Below are 19,426 nucleotides of genomic sequence, written 5' to 3'. Positions count from 1 at the left end.
AGATTTTGCTTCTAAGACTGACATACAGAACATAAAGATCTTAGTGTACTTTTCAAATAGACCAACTTATATCAAAGTTTCTCTAAGTAGCTACTAAAAGCCTAAATCGTAAGACAGACACAAGATCCAGTTTTTCTGAACAAGAAAAGAACTGAGGTTCTAAGATTGCCTTAAAAAAAAACAAACCAACAATTCTTAGCCATAGCCTCTAATCTGATACAAGACAGAAACTTAGACACAACACTGTAGACCAGAAGCAAGCTCTTAGAACAAAAGGAGACAGAAAAATCACATGAACTAACTGAACAATACCACACAACGCAAGGATATGGGGATCCTAGTTTCTGAAAGTGTATGTAGCAATTTTTGGTAAGATCTACTCAATTCAATGGAAAAAAACAGGTTCTTGATAAAACTTATTAACTTGCAGAGCTTCAGATAGAGGAATATTAGACCTTTTGACAAAACCCTGTTACCACAAATCGCGGATTCGAGCAGCCTGCCGCAAAGCCAATACTAAGACAGGAGGAGGTAAGCAGCAAGAGGGCTTTATTGAACACCGTGTTCAAGAGACAGAGGGTTGCCCAAATTCTGTCTGCCCCAAAATGGCTGACTGGAGGGTTTTATAGGGAGAAGGTCAGGGTTTAGAGATTTCCAGGAATGTTGATTCTTCTTTGAGGTGGACATAATGACGAAGTGACCTATTGTTGATGTCTAGCAGGTCTCTTATCGCCATCCTGGCTTTGGTCACAAGATGGATCCAGACTTTGCTCAATTATCTTAGGTCCTGATGGTATTGCTCATTGTCGTGTCCCCTGGTTTAATCAACAACAAAAATCTCAATTACCTTCTTTTTCTACAAAGGAAAAATCGCGAGACAGATTCCAGAGTAAAAAATCCAAATTTTCAAAGACTAAATATTTAATCACAGCTTATACAGCTAAACAAGAAAATATATTCTCTTATTTTGATACTGAAACACTATGGACAATGTGTTTTCTCTACTTCAACCTGAGCATCAAAGAAAGGACAACACAAATCAAAGCTCTTTTTCCCAAAATGGTCACTGAAATTCCAAATTACTTCTGGTATATTCAGTTCATAGCATTTTCAGTATGAACCCCAACCCAGTGTCTTAGTAGTAGGGGAGAAATCCAAACTCATTTATCAAAGATATTAAGCTCTAAGGTTCAAGCTTTTGGTTTCTTTCATTTTGAACTTAATTCATTCCGTTGGCTAGAGACCTATTCTCTTATTTTAGACCTTAAATACACTAGTTCTTCTAATTGGATAGTATTTTAAAGCTACTGATGATTTTAATTTTAACATTGTGATTCTTCACTGAGAAATTATCTCATAAAAAAAGGTACAGAACTGCCACTTCTCCCTTGAAATTTCAAAACACAGGTCAGGAGCTGCCACCTCCCCCTGAGAATTTGGCAAAATAGGTAAGGAACTGCCACCTCCCCCTGCAAGTACGGCAAAACAGAGCACTATTTTCCAGATTTTCTCTGAGTCACAAATGGCCCGAACCTCGTGGCTTATGGTGCTCCAGGGCACTTTGAAAATAGAATCACCTCTTTAATGTTTCAAATGCCCAAATTGGGACCTAAACTGCAGTTTACCTAAAGAGTTACCAAATAGCACTCTTAATCAAACGATCAAGCAGAAATCTACGAAAGATCTAAGAAAGAGAACAAAAAAGAACAAGCAAAGGTTCATTTTCCGAGAGCACTCACCTTGTTGGTGTCAAAGGGACATGGAGTGGGAACACGTGGGTCCAGAAGATATCTGCAGTCCAGTTCTCCTTGAGTTTGACTGGACTCGTGGCTTCAGAAATCCTGCCAACTACACCAGCCCCTAGCCTTCAGCCACCAAGGTCAAATAAAAATCACAATGAAAAACGCCTGAAATGGCCTGAAAAAATGTTTCCCACGGTAGCCAGAGACTTAAGGTTACATCCATATCAATGATTTGGTCAATTAAACAAAGACTCTGTGATTTCGAAAGCCAGCGGATAAAATTAGATTGGAAAAAATGTGAGAAATAATAAAAGTTAAATAAAAACTTAAAATATTTAAAGAAACTTTATTTCGATTAGTTGTGTTTTATGGTATACAGGCTTAAAATAGTTTCTAAGACCTTTTAGGTAATTTACTGATGTTGAGTTACTTGTCATAATTTAAGCTTATATACTTTTGCTTTTTATACCACAAGAGAAAGGATATATGTATGTGTATATTTGGGTCAGCTAATAAGTGAGTTCATTTTTGCCATTTAAAGTGATGTATTATAAGAGAGTTACAAGAAAGACAACTTTTAAGAAGTTTAATAAAAAAATTTATTTGATATGGTCAAAAGTTTTATCTGTCTAACTGAAGTTTAATGGTTTAATTTATGAGATTTTTAGGAGTTTTCATAGTGTATAAAACAAAGAATTAGGTTTCTCACTGTTAAAATAACAAAATTTTCTTTGATTTCTGGGTTAAAGAGTTGATTTATTAGTGTAATCTGCCTCTAAAACAAAGGTTCGGTCTCTCAGAATAAGATTCCTGAGTCAGAACCCAAGCCACATGGCTTTAGCAAAAAAAAAAAAAAGCAAAGGTTTTTATTTTGAGATCTTTGATTAAATAACTTAAGTATTGTTTCACAATAACTTATGATAAACTCCTGACAAGTTTGAAACATCATGGAAAGCCACAAAATATTTATAAGGGAAACGGGCCCAAAAGGTTTAACATGTTTTAAATTACATAGAACGTGTTGTTAAAATCAAGAGCAGTTCTGATTCCTTCTCTTTGGGTTAAAATTTATACATTAGTATTTCCTCTTGTGTTTTTGCCTAATATTAGACAAGAAACACATAATATTATGTCATAATTTTATTATTATTTTTTAATTGCTAACTCGATTCAAACTATTTTTTCGAACCTAGCATCATCAAAGGCAATAGATTGGAGAATTCAAATAATTTACCTATGAGGTTATTTTTTTTATTATTATTATTACTATTCAGGTATTTAGAAACTTGGTATAATCTTAGTATATCCTGACTACATGCTATTATGTCTCAAGATTATTATGTTACATCTGAAGTTCTTTAAAAAAATGGTTAATGGGTATATTTAGAAATATTTTTATCTGAAGTTTTTTTTTAGCTGATCATACTTGGCCTTTACATTATGCTTGTAATTAATTTCTATCAGGTCTTTCACTATTAAGAGTTATGTTTATAAATTAATCATAGTCATGTTAAGTTTTGTCATCTACAGGTAAGTTTTTACTTTGCTGATTTTCTGAAAACATTTGACCAGAATATCTCAACAAAAAAGATAGACTATTTTTTTTTTTTTTTATATTGAACTTGCAAAAAAGACTGTGACTAGACTCAATCGAGATTTCCAGAACTCTGATGCAGGTGCTGATGGTTTTACAGACTGCGGTCCATCCAGAATCACTTGCAACAGAAGTTAACTACATAAGACTGAGGAAGCGAAACGATACTATGGGTTTTATGTAAAAATATTTCTGATATTTTAAGGTCTTTCTTTCTGGAAATAAGAAATATTTTAAGGTCCTACTTTCTGGATATAAGAAACTGTTTTCCTCTTTTCTCCTAATTTATCTAACTAATGGGTTTAGTTATTTTAAATCTTGAATTAGGAGTTCCTGTCAGTAAACTCAGCAAAGTTGTAAATGTCATAACCAGAAAAGAGTCTGAAATTTGAGCTATGATTTTACAAATTAAAATAGCTTTAAATTTCCTATTCTCTCAAAGAATGGTTTGTGCCCTAATAGATAAATATTGCTGTATTTATGTAAATATACAACCATGGGTTTTATAGAATGTGGTTGCTACAGGCACATGAAAAACAGTTATTAATGCTGCTTATGCATAACCAAACACCTCATGAGATTTGTTTCCTTGGCTCAAAGATCTTAGAGTCATGGTTTCATTGGTTATTTCAGACAATTGGCCTAGTGTTAGTGTTTCTATTCTGCCTCCTGATTTGCTATATGGTACCTGGAATCTTAAAAACCAGATAACGCCCAATTGTAATTTAATAACATTTTTAACCAAAGATTCTATTACAAGGTCCTGATCCAAAAGAGGGAACCATGGGAGAGTTGTATGTAATTCTCCTGTAATCCAGATTTCTGGCTTTCATAGAGGTTGCGACAACCTACATAGGCCATCACCTTTGGGTGTCCTTTTGAACCTCAAGCCTTGAGAAAAAAAATGATTCCTGAAGCCACTTTGAGTCAAACAATTGTCCAAATAAACTAGCAAGACTATTCTGCCCTGGGTGTTTTGCCTTTTTTTTTTTTGAAGAATTCAGTCTGTTTTGAAAAACTGACCCCAAAGATCAGTAAAAAGAGTTATGTTTAGGGTAAATCAGTAATCAGTCTAACCAGTCTTTAAGACAACGTTGTATGAAATAACTATCTAATGCTTGTAATCAAGCTCTTACCCTCTTGCTATACAGAAAATTATGTGCCTTAAAGAAATCAGGTTCTCAGAGGAGATCGACCTCATGGCTCAGACTCCATTTTATCTTAGATTCCACTTCCACTTCTGAGTAAGTGACCCATTAATGTTAATAGGTAAACCAAGGAGGGACAGCCTACCCTCAGGGAAAACAGTATGTTTTAGACAGATTAACTGGAGACCTCCAAAAAGAGAAGTCCATCCTGTATTATCTTGCTAATCATGTATTCTTTGATGGGAACTTGTCACATGTAAATTTTTCTATATCTTCTATTTTCTCTAGACAAACTTTGTGTGCTTTATAGATCTATGTATTTGTGTGGTAGATTCAACTAAACTAATTTAGATGATCCTTAGTGAATTTGCGTGAGCAATCTCTTATTCATATTCCTGGTGAATGCGTGGGCAATCTCTTGGGGAACTTTACCATTATCTTTAGATACTCACATTAAGTACTAGAAAGGTAATGTTAATTTGTTATCTTTTGTAAAATGAGAGTCAGAAGAAATACCACTGGTCCAACACTCAGGGTATGGTTGGTAAATTTAATTCCTACTTACAGTATATTTTAATTGGAGAAATCTTAAAAAAAAAAAAAAAATTTTATCAATCACTATGGGACAAATAAAAGACAAAGTTGCTAGTGGGATGGAAACACAATAGTGATCTCTGACATTAAGCCAAGGTGACATGAGATAACAAAATAGCCTTAGATTTTTATTTATTGGTCCAAGAAAGTGTAATATGTGCTGTAGCAAATACCTCTTATTGCATTTAGATAAATAACACAGGAGAAGAACAGGATATACAAATAAAATTGGGTAGCAAGCTACTTCGTTATATACTGTAACACCCTTACAAACACCAGATTTATTTGCACTACTACAAGTAATATTCCTAGTCTACATCCTGATAGTATTAGGCATAATAGAACTTATCCTCTATTGTCTTACATATCTAAAAGGCAAAAGAAGGCCTCGGGCTAAAATGTTGATGTACATTGAATTTGCTCACTTCAACAATACAATTGATGAGAACTTCACTCTTACTTAAGATCCTGGTGAAGAATCAGATGGCATCTGGTGGAAAACCAGCACTGTGAGTTTAAAGAACCTGCCATGGCTGCCATCCAGGAGCTCAGCTAAGTCCAGGTATTGATCATCGATGTGTTATATCCAATCTCCTATCAAAAGGAGGGAATGATTTAGGGAATAATATTGGAGTCATTATTCCCTGTACTTGAGCATAGAGAATGTGACCCAGCTGAAGCTGGGCTCACAAGGATTCACAAGGACACATCAACTGGGCCCTGAGGTATAAAAACAATGGATAATCTTGGAAAATGTCTTTTAGAGAACTTTTCAGATAAGCCAGAACACAAAAGACTTTCCACTCTTATCTTTTTCTATTAACATTTAGTGAATAGAAACTTGTTGGACCAATGAAGACCCTCCTGACTGTCATTACTGAGACCTGTACCAATGATTGTTAAGAAAGACAATTCAAAATACAGGATGACAGTTTCTAGCCAATCTGTGAAAAGGTGAAGCTTTCGATAGTTTTGCCCATTTGTGATGTTAATATACACTGATGACTCTGTAACCTTCCTTAGACTCGGGCAGACATGGCTGTGGTAGCATGCTTGTCCATTTTCCCACTTTTCCCACATTTCCACATTCTATTCTGTAATTTTCTTGGACTTGGGCAGACATGGCTGTGCTAGCATGCTTGTCCGTTTTCCCATTCTTGCTTACTCGGTAATATTTCCCTGGACTCAGGCAGACATAGCTCTGGCAACATGATTGTCCACTTCTCAACTTTTGTCTTTTTGAATATATGCAGAATAAAATTTTCTTTTTGCATTATTAAACTTTGTGGTGTTTTTTCCCCTACAACAGTAGTTATAGATGAAAACTATAAACTCACAGTTACAAAATGCTACATGAAAGCTATAAACAAGAAACACAAAGAAAACTGTGCAAATGTGCAGTACAATTAAATTGCTTAAAATTAGTGATAAAGTCTTAAATGCAGCCAGAGATTAAGAAAAAAAAAGTCATAACATATAGAGGAAGAATGATAAGAGTAGATTTTTTTGTCAGAAACAATGCAAGCAAGAGGACAATGGAATAGTATCTTAAATTACAGAAGAAAAAATTGTTAATCTAGAATCATGTAACAAGAGAAAATATCTCTCAAAAGTGAAGACAAAATGAAGACTTGTCAGGAGAATTCATTACCAGAGAATCAGGACTACAAGAGATTTTAAAGGAAGTCCTTAAGAAGGAAGAGATGATACCAGATGGAAATCTGGATTTACAAAAAATAATGAAAAGCACCAGAAACAGTAATTACATGGGTAAATATAAAATATATTTTTCTCTTATTATTTAAGAATTTTTTTTAATTAACTACTTAAAGCACAAATAAAAAAAACAAAACCCATTGCCTTTGATTCGATTCCAACTCATAGCGACCCTATAGGACAGAGTAGAACTGCCCCATAGAGTTTCCAAGGAGCGTCTCGTGGATTCAAACTACTGACCTTTTGGTTAGCAGCCATAGCATTTAACCACTACGTCACCAAGGTTTCCAAAGCAAAAATAACAACAATGTATTTTGCAGTCTATAACCTATATACAGGTAGTCCCCAACTTACAATGTTTTTGAGTTACTACAAACCACACTTAGAACCATCAGTGTATCTGGAGTATTGCGTCTTCCTGGGAGGAAGTTAGCAGAGAATGTATGCAGGGGACGTGGAAAAAATTGTTGAGTGATGTGAACATGCTCCAAACATTTGACAGTGTAATATGATAGAACAGATCTGTGGAAAAATCATCCATACTGCAAGGAGGCCGAATTTATAACTTGATATTGTCAATGTTCATGGATCATGAAGAAGTGGAATTGACATGTCAAGACTTAATGGATTTTGAAGACGAAAGAGATGCTGAAGAAAGAAATAATGAGAAAGAGGGAGAGGAAACATTGTTGAAAATTTTTACACGAAAGGATTAGCTGGAGCTTTTTCTAAACTAAATCAGGGGCTTCAGCTACTTGAAAACATGAACCCAAACACTGATTGCTTTGCTAAAGTTGATAGGCAGATTCAGGAAATGGTGAGATGTTACCACAAAACAGTCCAAAGGAAAAAAAAGAAAAGGGCCATATGGACAGCTCTCATTTTCTGACTAGAAATGCCTTCCCCACTCTCAGGGATAATCCAGATGATCCAGAACTTTCCACAAGTGAAGTTATTACTGCAACTGACAAAATGCCAACATTGTCCAACTCTTTCTCATCCTCAGAGTAAATTTTAAGGATTTGTCTTTTTTTTTTCGCTTTTTATATACATATTAAAATATATCTGTAAGTTTATATGTAGTGTTTCTAACCCATAGAGGCAAATAAAGATCGCATGTATAAAGATACTGAAAATGAAAGGCAATAATAATGAAATTTTTTTTTAAATGAGGTATTCAATGTATGTTAGAACCAACTTATGATGGAGTTGTTGGAACGAAACCCAATTGTAAGTCCAGAAATATCTGTAAAAGTAAAATATACAGCCATAATACCACAAAGCCCAAAAGGGAAAAATAAAAGTGTTTTTTTTTTTCTAAAATTATTTTTTGTTATAGTTAAAAAAATTTTTACATGTACAATTCAACGACACTGATTACATTCTTCAAGTTGTACAACCATTCTCACCCTCTTTTTCCAAATTATTCCTCCAATATTAACATAAACTCACTTCCTCCTGAGCTTCCTATCTAATCTTTCAAGTTGTTGGTATCAGTTTGAACCTATACAGATAGATCTTTAAAAAAGTGCAATGCTCAAGGCAGATATTTTTACTAATTAAGCTAAACAACTATTTGGTTTAAAGAAGACATCAGGGGATATATTCGGTTTAAGGTTTAAAGAGATTCTCAGGGCAATTGTTTCTTGGGTTTATCCAGCCTCCTTGGCTCCAGAAATGCTGGAATCCTTGAAGATTTGAAATTCTGGTCCACATTTTCCCTCCTTTTAGATCAAGATTCTTCTACAGAATCTTTGATCAAAATTTCAGTAAAGGTAGCCAGGTACCATCCAGTTCTTCTGGTCTCATGTAAAAGAAGGCAGTTGTTCATGGAGACAATTGGCCGTGCACTCCAGTTCTTCCTATTCCTGACTCTCCTTCTTCCTCTGTTGTTCCAGGTGAATAGAAACCAAGTGTTGTACCTTGAATGCCTGCTTGCAAACTTTTAAGATCCCAGGTACTACACAGCAAACTAGGAGGTAGAACAGAAGTACTAGAAATGGTATTTGGTCAGTTAATAGGAATGTCCCATAAGACCATCACCATAAACCTCCAAACCAAGATAATAAATCCCATGAGGTGTTTGGTGTATGGTGTATGGTGTATATAATCAGCATTAACACCTACTCTTCTTTTTTGCTGTTGTAGAAATATATATCACACGACACTTGCCAATTTAAATTTTTACAGGTATACAGCTTAGTGACATCAATTACATCAATCAGCTGTACAACCATTACCTTGATCAATGCCAAATTTCCCATCGCCATAAACAGAAACTCAATGCTCTGTAAACAATCCTTCTCCCCTTCTCCCTCGCTCCTGCCCCTGGTAACCCCTGATAAATGCTGGTCTCTATACATTTGCCTATCCTTGTCATTTTATGTAAGTGAGGTTATATAATATTTGTTCCTTTGTGATTGACTAAAGTTCTTATATTATATGTGAAATTGTATAATACCATGGTGATGGTCAATTGTGATAAGCTTAAGATGTATATTGTAAAATGTAAAGCAATGATTATTTATCTATTAAAGTGCCAAACATGATATAATAGAATCGTAAAAGACTTAATTATTCCAAAAGAAGGGAGAAAAAGAGGGGAAAAGGAAAAAAGATATGACATCAAACACACAATCCATAAAAGAAAACATTATCAAAATTATGTACTTCTTGCTCTTTGATGGACATTGTTAAAGGCATTAAAAGACAAACACCAACTGGGAGAAAATATTTGCAAACAATATATCTAATAAAATACTTGCACCTAGAATATATAAGGAACTACAAAAACAGAAAAATATGCAAAAGATCTGAACATGCAGTTCACCAAACAAAATATATAGATGGTGTCATGAATTGAATTTCGTCCCCCGAAAATATCTGTCGACTTGGCTAGGTCATGATTCCCAGTATTTTATGATTGTCTACCATTTTGTCACCTGACGTGATTTCCTTATGTGTTGTAAATTCTATCACTATGATATATTGAGGTGGATCAGTGGCAGTTATATTGATGAGACCTACAAGATTAGATAGTGTCTTAAGCCATCTTTTTTGAGATATAGAAGAGAAATGAGCAGACAGAAACGGGGACCTCATACCACCAAGAAAGCAATGCCAGGAGCAGAGATGCTCCCAGACCAAGGGAAGACTGATATATCACAAGGACCTTCCTCCAGAGCCAAAAGAGAGAGAAAACCTTCCCCTAGAACCAGTGCCCTGAATTCTGAATTCTAGCCTACTGGACTGTGAGAGAATAAACTTCTCCTTGTTAAAGTCGTCCACTTGTGATATTTCCATTATAGCAGCACTAGATGACCAAGAGAGATGGCAAATAAACATATAAATAGACATTCAACATCATTAGTCATTAGGAAAAAAAGATACCACTATACACTTACTAAAATTTCTTAAATTGATAATTTTCATCATACCAAATAATGCTGAGGCTATATAGTAACTACAAAAGAGGCAGATTCTTAAATAGTTAAATATATACCTACAAAATGACCTAGGTTTTACCAAGACAAATGAAAGCATATGTCTATACAAATATTGTAAATCAGGGCAGCTTTATTTATAAAAGCCAAAAACTTGAAATATGCCAAATGTTCGTCAGCAGGTAAATGGATAAACAAACTGGTGTAGTCATACGATGGAATACTACTCAGAAATAAAAAAGAAAGGAACCATTGATTCACTCAACAAAATGAATGAATCTTAAAATAATTCTGCTGAGTGAAAGAAGCCAGTCAAAGAGGAATGCACACTCTATAATTCCATTAATATAAAACTCTATGATGTACCAAGTAATCTGTAGTCACAGTGAGCAAATACATGGTTGCCTAGGGTTATGGGGGTAAGGTGGAGTTGGAAGGGTTGGGAGGGAAGAATTATAAGGGGACACAAGGAAACTGTTGGCAATAGTTGTGTTCATCATCCATACCATGGTGACAAATTTGTGGGTATATGCATACGTTAAAACTCAACAAATTGTATATTTCATATATGTATGGTGTGTTATGTATCACCTATGCATCAATAAAGCTGTTTAAAAATGTCTTCATTCAACTCTGAAATAATCTTAGCTGTGTTTAAAGCGGGTTAAACATTCCCAAAGGAAAAGGAAAAGACCTGATGCTAGAATCTTAATGAAGGAGCAATTTGCAGTGGTACTGTGAGAGTTAAGGAGTCCTGGTGGTGCAGTGGTTAAGCTCTCAGCTGTTAAACAAAAGGTCAGTGGTTCCAACCCACCAGCTCCTCCATGGGAGAAAGATGTGGCTGTCTGTTTCCATAAAAGATTTTCAGCCTTGGAAACCCTGTTCTACTCTGTCCTATAGGGTAGGAGTCCGAATAGTTCAAGGGTAGTGAGTTTGTGAGATTTAATAAGAGACTGGGTCCGAATAGTTTCTGTAGGACTGGAGAGGAAAGACCCATCTTACTTGACTCAATTTTTTAGCTTATTGGCTCACTGTCTTAGTCATCTTGTGTTGCTATAACAGAAATACCACAAGTGGATGGCTTTAACAAAGAGAAATTTATTCTCTTACAGTTTAGAAGGCTAGAAGTTTGAATTCAGGGCGCCAGCTCCAGGGGTAGGCTTTCTCCCTCTGTCAGTTCTGGGGGAAGGTATTTGTCATCAATCTTCCGCTGGTCTAGTAGCTTCTCAGTGCAGAGACCCTGGGTCCGAAAGATGTACTCTGCTCCCAGCACTACCTTTTTGGTCGCATGAGGCCCCTCTCCTCTCTGCTCACTTCTCTCTTATATATCTCAAAAGAAATTGACTGGAGATACAACATAATCCTATGGATTGAGTCCTACCTCATGAACATAACTGACTCTAATCCTGCCTAATTAACATCATAGAGCTTAGAATTTATAGCGCATAGGATAATCACATCAGACCACAAAATGGTGGACAAACCACACAATACTGGGACTCATGGCCTAGGCAAGTTGAAACACATTTTGGGAAGACACAATTCAGTCCATAACATTCACCTAAAAGAATTTTACCCTATTTCAAAAACAAAAGCTAAAAGCTCATTTGGCCACTAAAGTCCACTGCAGTTTTATGAAACAAAATCATTTCTACCTCAGATTTATCCATATCAGTCATGGGGTTAAGATAAATATTGGCAGGGTTAAGATAAATATGGAAGACATAGGATGCTCCACAAACTTGGTCTTATTTATTAGATTCATGTCATGTATTCAACCAACAGCCATCTTTTGATTATGTACCTACTATGTGCAAGGCTCTGTAATAGTCACTGAAATACAGAGTCTCATGCATAGGCATTGGGAGATGGGGATTGCCACTTATATTTAGCAGGATAAACAGCACAATCAAACAATTGCCTTTAAGAGCCAGTAGTGAATTATTGATCTGATGTTGCCCAGGGTTTCCATATTTGGCTTTTAATTCATGTCCCATATAATCATAATTGTTAGGATATTTTACATGTACAAATTGTTGTGGACAAGTATAGTCCAAAAGTCTACCATCTATCTTGAGTGAAAGCTTTGGACCTTGCACCAGCAGCCTTTGTTTCTCTGTAGTCAGGCTGGCCTCAGGACAAATAAAATTACATCTAAATGCAACCCTGAGTTTTATTTTCCCCCATAGGTTCTAGATAATTTGACTGCAATTCTTTGGGGATGACGTTCAGGAAAAACCCTATAATCATCATTATTGTTATTTCTCAGCTGCAGGTACTTCCAAAGCTGTGATTTATCTAAATTGTACTTTTGCGAAAGGGTTATAAAGGGGATAATGTGAAAAGTCCATTGGGATATTGTTAGTAAATTTATAAAATTACTTTCTGTATCCAGCTAGACCAAGTTATTTTTTCACTCATTGCTTTTAGGGCAGGCTTATGTATCATTGAAGACTTCAAGGGAATAAAAGTTAAGCACTCAAACTAAAGATCCTCTGTCTAAAAGCGTGCCTGTTAGGACCATGTTATCATTTACAGGGCTCAGGGATAGCCTTTAGATGAGTTAACAGCCTCGGCCTAAAACTACAGAACTGCACACAGACATTTTGGGAATTCTTCCTCTTGCCCTTTTTATGCTGGTCCCTAAGATCCAGGAGTGAATTATTGGACTTGGCACCATGTGTACACTACTTGGACACATTCTACTGCTGCTGGATCTGACCAAGAACGCAGTTCACACATCGAGCTTCATTCCTAAGGAAGGTTCATCTTGTGTAATGGGATGCCACTTAATACTGCTATCCCATTTTATGAACAAGGAGGAGTTAATGGTACAAAATACTGAAGAGAGAGGATTTCCTCCAGTCTTGTTGACATCAAGTCTGTTGCAGTTATATTGCTAGAGCTGCATAGATTTTTGGAATCTCACCTTACCACTTGATGTTGTTATGTTAAAATGAAATGTTATAGGTTCTCAGTTTGTAATGTGATGGCACTTTCTAATCTCACCCGTCCAGGAAATAACAGTGGACCCAGAGGAAGCAGAAAAAGCCTATGAACCAGAAGTAGCCCTGGCATAAACACAAAAGGTAAAACTAAAAAAAAAAAATTTTTTTTTTTTTTTAAAATTAGTTGGGCCTAAAGGTTAGATAATTGTGTACAATGCACAGCAACAGATTTTAAGTTGCAGTTAGAACACAAAACTGAGCAAATAGCAATAAGAGAGACCAGAAGAACTTTCAGAATTAGAATACTTCCTTGTCCTGTTTTGTAACTTATTTCGGTTTAGTTCACTTAGTTACTGGGTTACAAAACTGATTAAGAAAATCAAGACTAAGAAATTGTCAGACCAGAGGAAACTAGGAAGACATGACAACATAAATGCAATGTGTTATCTTGGATATGATTCTAGAACAGAAAGACTTGAATGGAAAAACTGATGCAATCCAAATAAAGTTTGGAATTTAGTTAGTAGCAATGTACAAATGTTGGTTTCATATCTGTGACAAATATAACACAGAAATGATAACGTTGTTATTGTTAGGTACTTAACCAAGCATGATGTCCTTCTCCAGGGACTGATTCCTCCTGATAACATGTCCAGTGTACATGAGACAAAGTATTGCCATCCTTATTTCTAAGGAGCACAATTAAGTGTTCAGGGATTCCCATTCTTCACAATGTTATCCAAAATTTGTTATAATCCACACAGCCGGATGCTTTTGCATAGTCAATAAAACACAGGTAAACATCTTCCTGGTATTTTCTGCTTTCAGCCAAGATCCATCTGGCATCCAACAATTTCGCAGTTATGTAATGATCTCCTCCATTTTGTGATCTGATGTGCTTACCCTACATTTTTGCATAATGCTGGCTTTCGCATAACAACCTGCCTGGTCTTTGGTACCTAAACACATCAATAAGTGAGGAATGAGTATAATGAGATATACAATAGCACAGGGTATATATTTTTGGAGGCAATGCTGCAAATAGAGAAACAAATTAGGAATATTTTGTAGCACCTGGATTAAGGCTGAGATAGTAGACACGGAGAAGAGAGAGCAATACATTAAAAAAAAAAAAAAAAAACTCATCGCTGTCGATTTGATTCTGACTTATGGTGACCTCCCCTGTTACAGAATAAAACTGAGCTTGATAGGGTTTTCTTGGCTGTAATTTTTCTGGAAGTATATCTCCAAGAGAGAAACAATGAGAAAACACAATGATGAGAGTATGTCAAATGTACACAGGACTAATCACAATATTTAAGATGTCTGTGAGAACTACAAAGGAGCTCTGAAACTACAGTGGTTAAGTACTCGGCTGCTAACCAAGAGGCTGGCAATTCAAATCCACCAGTCGCTCAGCGGGAGAAAGATGTGGCAGTTTGCTGCCATAAAGATTACATCCTTGGAAGCCTTATGGGACAGTTTTAGTCTTTCTTATGGGTTGCTATGATTTGAAGTCAACTAGACGGCAATGGGTTTGAGAACTATAGAGTATAACGACACTCATATTTCTCTAGCTCTGAACACTGTGTTTCTATTTTATATCAAATGTAGTCTTATGCCCATGTACCATGTATTTACAGACTTGAGTTATTGAGCGTAAGTGTAGAACTTCACATGTGTTCCTAGTAAACATCATAATGTTAAGGTTTAGCATAGTTTCCAACCTATAAATCATCAAATATGGCTATTTGTTCATGGAAGAACTCCACTGTATTTTCAATCTCATTCAGAAACTAGAGAGTTAGATTACTTTTAGTTTTTTTGTTTTTACTTGGTGCCATCTTGTTTTGCTTTTAGAGGTTTGGGCAGATGACAAGATAGGATCTAAGATTGCTAACTCTCAACTCGAAGAATCTCACCTCTAATTATCACCTTGGCCCCAACACAATACCATTACTAATGAAGATTTAGTGATGATAGAGAATTAAAGAAAAAAAAAAGTTGAAAATAATCAGAGAACTGGTATCAAACTACCAGCAAATATGAGTGGATGGCCAAAACAAGACTTACTTTTTATTTCACCTGCTGCTAATTCTATTTCAGCAACAGCTATGACTAGAAAGTATCAGAATGTCAAAAGCCCTACGTAGCCACATAAAACCCTGAGGTCCTCCCTGATTCTCATTACTGTCCTCAAGTGCTTTTGCTAGGTCTCCAAGTCCCCACACACAGTCTGCTTGGTCTAGAGCCATTTTGTGAAGCTAAACAACGCTGTGCTGTACTGCCGTGTGCCCCAGTTCCCATTTCTCTCAACAAGAGCATACCATTGCTTCTTTATGCATTTTATCTTGGTAAAGCAAGAGGTGGGCTTATTTACAAAAACAAAAGCACAGCAAGAAGAAAAAAAAAAAAAAAAAAAACCTGAGGTGTTATTTACCTAAAGAGTTCCCTTCCAGATACAGTCAAGAGGATCCACTGGTTATTTAAGTCCTTGTTCATAATCGCTCTTAGCTGACAAGGTGCTTGTTACTTTAACTGAGAATGCTTATATTCCTATTGTTTTGAGAAGGGATGTAATGTAAAAGATACCATAGCCAAGTCCCCTCCACTTCCATAGCGTTTTATGGTGGCCTAAGTCCCCGGTGTGAAAGCAGTGTCCCCCACTACCAGAACCACCACCACCCACCCACACATTCGGAAGGACAAGGCATTCATTCATTCAACAACTATTTATTAAACAACCACTATAGGGTCACTATGGGTTGGAATCAACTCAACAGCAACAGGCTTTGGTACATGCCAAATAAGGAGCCCTGGTGGCACAATGGTTAAGAGCTCAGCCGCTAACCAAAAAGTCAGCAGTTTGAATCCACCAGCAGCTTCCCGGAAACCTTATAAGGCAGTTCCACTCTGTCCTATAGGGTTGCTATGAGTTGGAGTTGACAGCAACAGGTTTGGTTTTGGTTATGTGCCAAAAACTGGGGTAGAGTGGTGAACAAAAAAAGACAAAAATCCATGCCTTCGTGGAGTTTCATACAAGGTGGAGAGGCACAAACCATAAACAAAATAAATAGATGAGCTGTTCTCTGGCTCTACATCAGGCTATTTTAACCATAAACTTCCTTGAGGCCATAAAGATTTACGGTGTCCACTGACTTCTGGCTGGTCAGAATCGTGTTTCTAGTAATTTTCTCTACTACTTTTCATTCTTGTTGGGTATCTCTGCTCCTGGGTTTCCCTTTGCTACTGCATCCTATTTCAGAAATCTCTGTAATGAGTTTCTGTTAAAAACATTACTACCCTCAGCAAGGACCATTAAACACACAGAGTGGCAGTGACTGGAAAAGAATCACATTTTATTACATTTCAGGAAGAAGTAAGTTGGGAATGTATATTATTTATGAAATGTTTATGATGTCATCCAATACTATCATACACAGTCTGGACAAAACTGTAATAAACCCAGCAGCTGTTTCTTCTACCATTTCATTGCTCAACTGTTTTAACTGGTAATTCAGGTTTTAGTATCTTCACCCTTTAGCCTTTTATGATACCAACTGGCCTAGTGATACACTTATCAATACTCATGCAAAATCTCACTACATAGCTGGTTAAATACAATAAATCATGCATTCAAAATGTAAGAAACGTAACATACATTTTTGAAACAACTTTATTAGAATGAAAGTTCTGAAACTCTGTTGGGTACTGTGAATTTTGCGGGTGTGAACACTTTAAGCCCTGAGCTCAAACCTTAAATTTCTAATTTGGTTCTTTTTGAAGTCATGGGGTTTCTGTCTGCTTTAACACTTTCTAATGTGAAGATATTTCTTTGCCGAATTACAGATGAGTTAACATTGCTTTGGAAGTATTTGCACTTTCTCTTTGATAAGTGACTTCTAAGAACAATAAAGGGATTTATTTCTGTCAAGTAGTAGTGAAAATATTATGAATATCCTCAAATGCTTTGGTATTTCACAGGGTTTATGTGGCAGTTGAAGCCTGAAAGAGGAAGATGTGAACAAAGTTTAGCAAGCAACAGAGTGGGACAGAGAAGGGAGCAGAAGGGGGATGATACACCCACAATTTTGTCTCTTCCTAAAAAAAAGACCAAACAATCCAAACCCATTACCACGGAGCCGATTCCAATTCAGAGGGACCCTATAAGATAGAGTAGAACTGCCCCATAGGGTTTCCAAGGAACAGCTGGTGGATTTGAACTACTGACCTTTCAGTTGGCAGCCGAACACTTAACCACTGCGTCACCAGGCCTGTCTTTTCCTAAGTGACTACAATTCAGAAAAATTAAACACGATCATATCTGTAAGAGAATATCTATTAACAAATTCATTGATTATGGTACTTTTTAAAGTTAAATTGTAAAGGGGAATCTTTTTTTCCTGTTGCTTTCAAGTATAGACAATTTGCCCTAGCATTGATTTGATTAGATCCAATATATTGTTTCCAAGGGTTCCATTTTATATTTTCTTTCTTTTTTTTTTTTCCACTTTATTTCATTTTGTTAATCATCTTAACACCTCTCCTTTAACATTTTCACATATGCACATATTTTTAATAGTGGCTTTAGGACTTGACTAGGTATTTCACGTCCTTGTATTATAGTAGGTAATTGGTTGTCTATATTTTTTTCACTCCTGCCATAGGTTTACCCATGCTCAAGAAGTGTCAGTTGCTAAATGCGGCCTTTGCCAGGATTTCTTTGTACAGGTTTTCAGTGGTTTAGAATTAGAATTAATGGAAAAATTCTTACAATTCTACCGTCACATCAGCTTAATGACAGAAGCAAACAGTCGGATATGTTTAGGTTCTTCCTCTTCTCCACCCTGCGAATCTCCACAGCTGCCTACAGTTGATAAGTATATCCAATACATTCAGGGAGCAGAGGAAAAACAACAAATGCGGAAGGCTGTCCACTTACAACTCATGAAATAATCAAGTTTTTGCATTAGAAACAAATTCCTATTGTAGTAGGGACAAGAACTTTGACTTCTAAGGTACAGCTGAAAGAAACATCCTCAAACAGCAGATCCTAGTATTAAAAAACTCGCTGATAACTTTTCCCATTTTGTTTAAAAGATGCCCTAAATTGGCTTTATCCTGAGCAGAGAAAGAAGCTGTCTTTGAGGAGTAATTAAAATCCATTGCTATCGAGTCAATTCTGACTCATAGCAAACCTGTAGGAAGAGTGGAACTGCCCCATAGAGTTTCCAAGGATCTCCTAATGGATTCGAACCACTGACCTTTTGGTTAACAGCTGTAGCTCTTAACCACTATGCCACCAAGGTTTCTGAGGAGTAATTAAAGGGGCTCCTAAAAGGCAATTCTCTACGATGGACAATAAAAAACATGGTGCTATTTATACTCACAACATAGATGAATCTCAGAAACAGGCACAAAAGAGTACATGTAATATGATTCCATTTATATGAAGTTATACAAAAAGAAAAACTAAGCAATGGTGAAAACATCATCACAATTATTATCTCCTGGGAACAAGGGGTAGAAGCAGGTATTGACTTACAAGGGAACTTTCTGGAGTTTAGGAGTCATAGTAATGTTATATTTCTTGATAGGGGTTTGTACTACATAGGTGTATTCATTTGTTAAAATTCATCAAATGGTACACTTATGATGTATGTTTTACAATGTATGTATATTTTAGCTTAAAAATAAGAACCATAAATACAAATAAGAACTCTAGTTAATTATATACATACTGAAGTGTCTAGAGGTAAAGTGCACTGACATCTGCAACTCACTTTGAAATGCATCCAAAAAAACAGATAGACTGATGGATGGATAAAGGTAAAGATAGCTGGATATGTGACTAAGCAAATACAGCAAAATGTTCATCGTAGAATCTAAATGGTAGGACTATGGGTGTTCACTGAACAATTCTTTCAACTCTTCTGTATGCCTGAAAATTTTTCATGATAAATGTTTGGGGAGGGGAAACTTTTACTTTCTGGGCCCAAAAGCATCTCCCCCAAACCCATCTAGTCCCTCTGAAATGCCCCCATTACTTATTATAAACCTTGTTAGATTACTTCTCTGTATCTTTCTTTTGAAATGCAAACTCTGACAGGATGTAAGAAAATGTTGAATTGATAGAAGAAACCATAATTAAGCAATTACTTATATACCTGATACTGTCCTAGGATCTTTACATATATTATCTCATTTAATCCTCAAGAGATTGCTGCAAATTAAGTATTGT

General features: G+C 36.0%; 1 long non-coding RNA gene across 1 annotated transcript in view; it reads right to left on the bottom strand.

Moving 5' to 3' along the window:
• Nucleotides 1-563: 563 nt before the first annotated feature.
• Nucleotides 564-19,426, bottom strand: part of LOC126081665 (uncharacterized) — a 342,294-nt gene continuing 323,431 nt past the window's right edge. Inside the window, exon 3 of the long non-coding RNA XR_007518424.1 lies at nucleotides 564-815. This is a non-coding gene — a long non-coding RNA (uncharacterized LOC126081665). The remainder of the gene's footprint in view (nucleotides 816-19,426) is intronic.

The sequence above is a fragment of the Elephas maximus genome, chromosome 8 (genome assembly GCF_024166365.1).
Source record: "Elephas maximus indicus isolate mEleMax1 chromosome 8, mEleMax1 primary haplotype, whole genome shotgun sequence".
NCBI classification, from domain to species: Eukaryota; Metazoa; Chordata; class Mammalia; order Proboscidea; family Elephantidae; genus Elephas; species Elephas maximus.
This window is presented reverse-complemented; position numbering and strand designations above follow the sequence as displayed.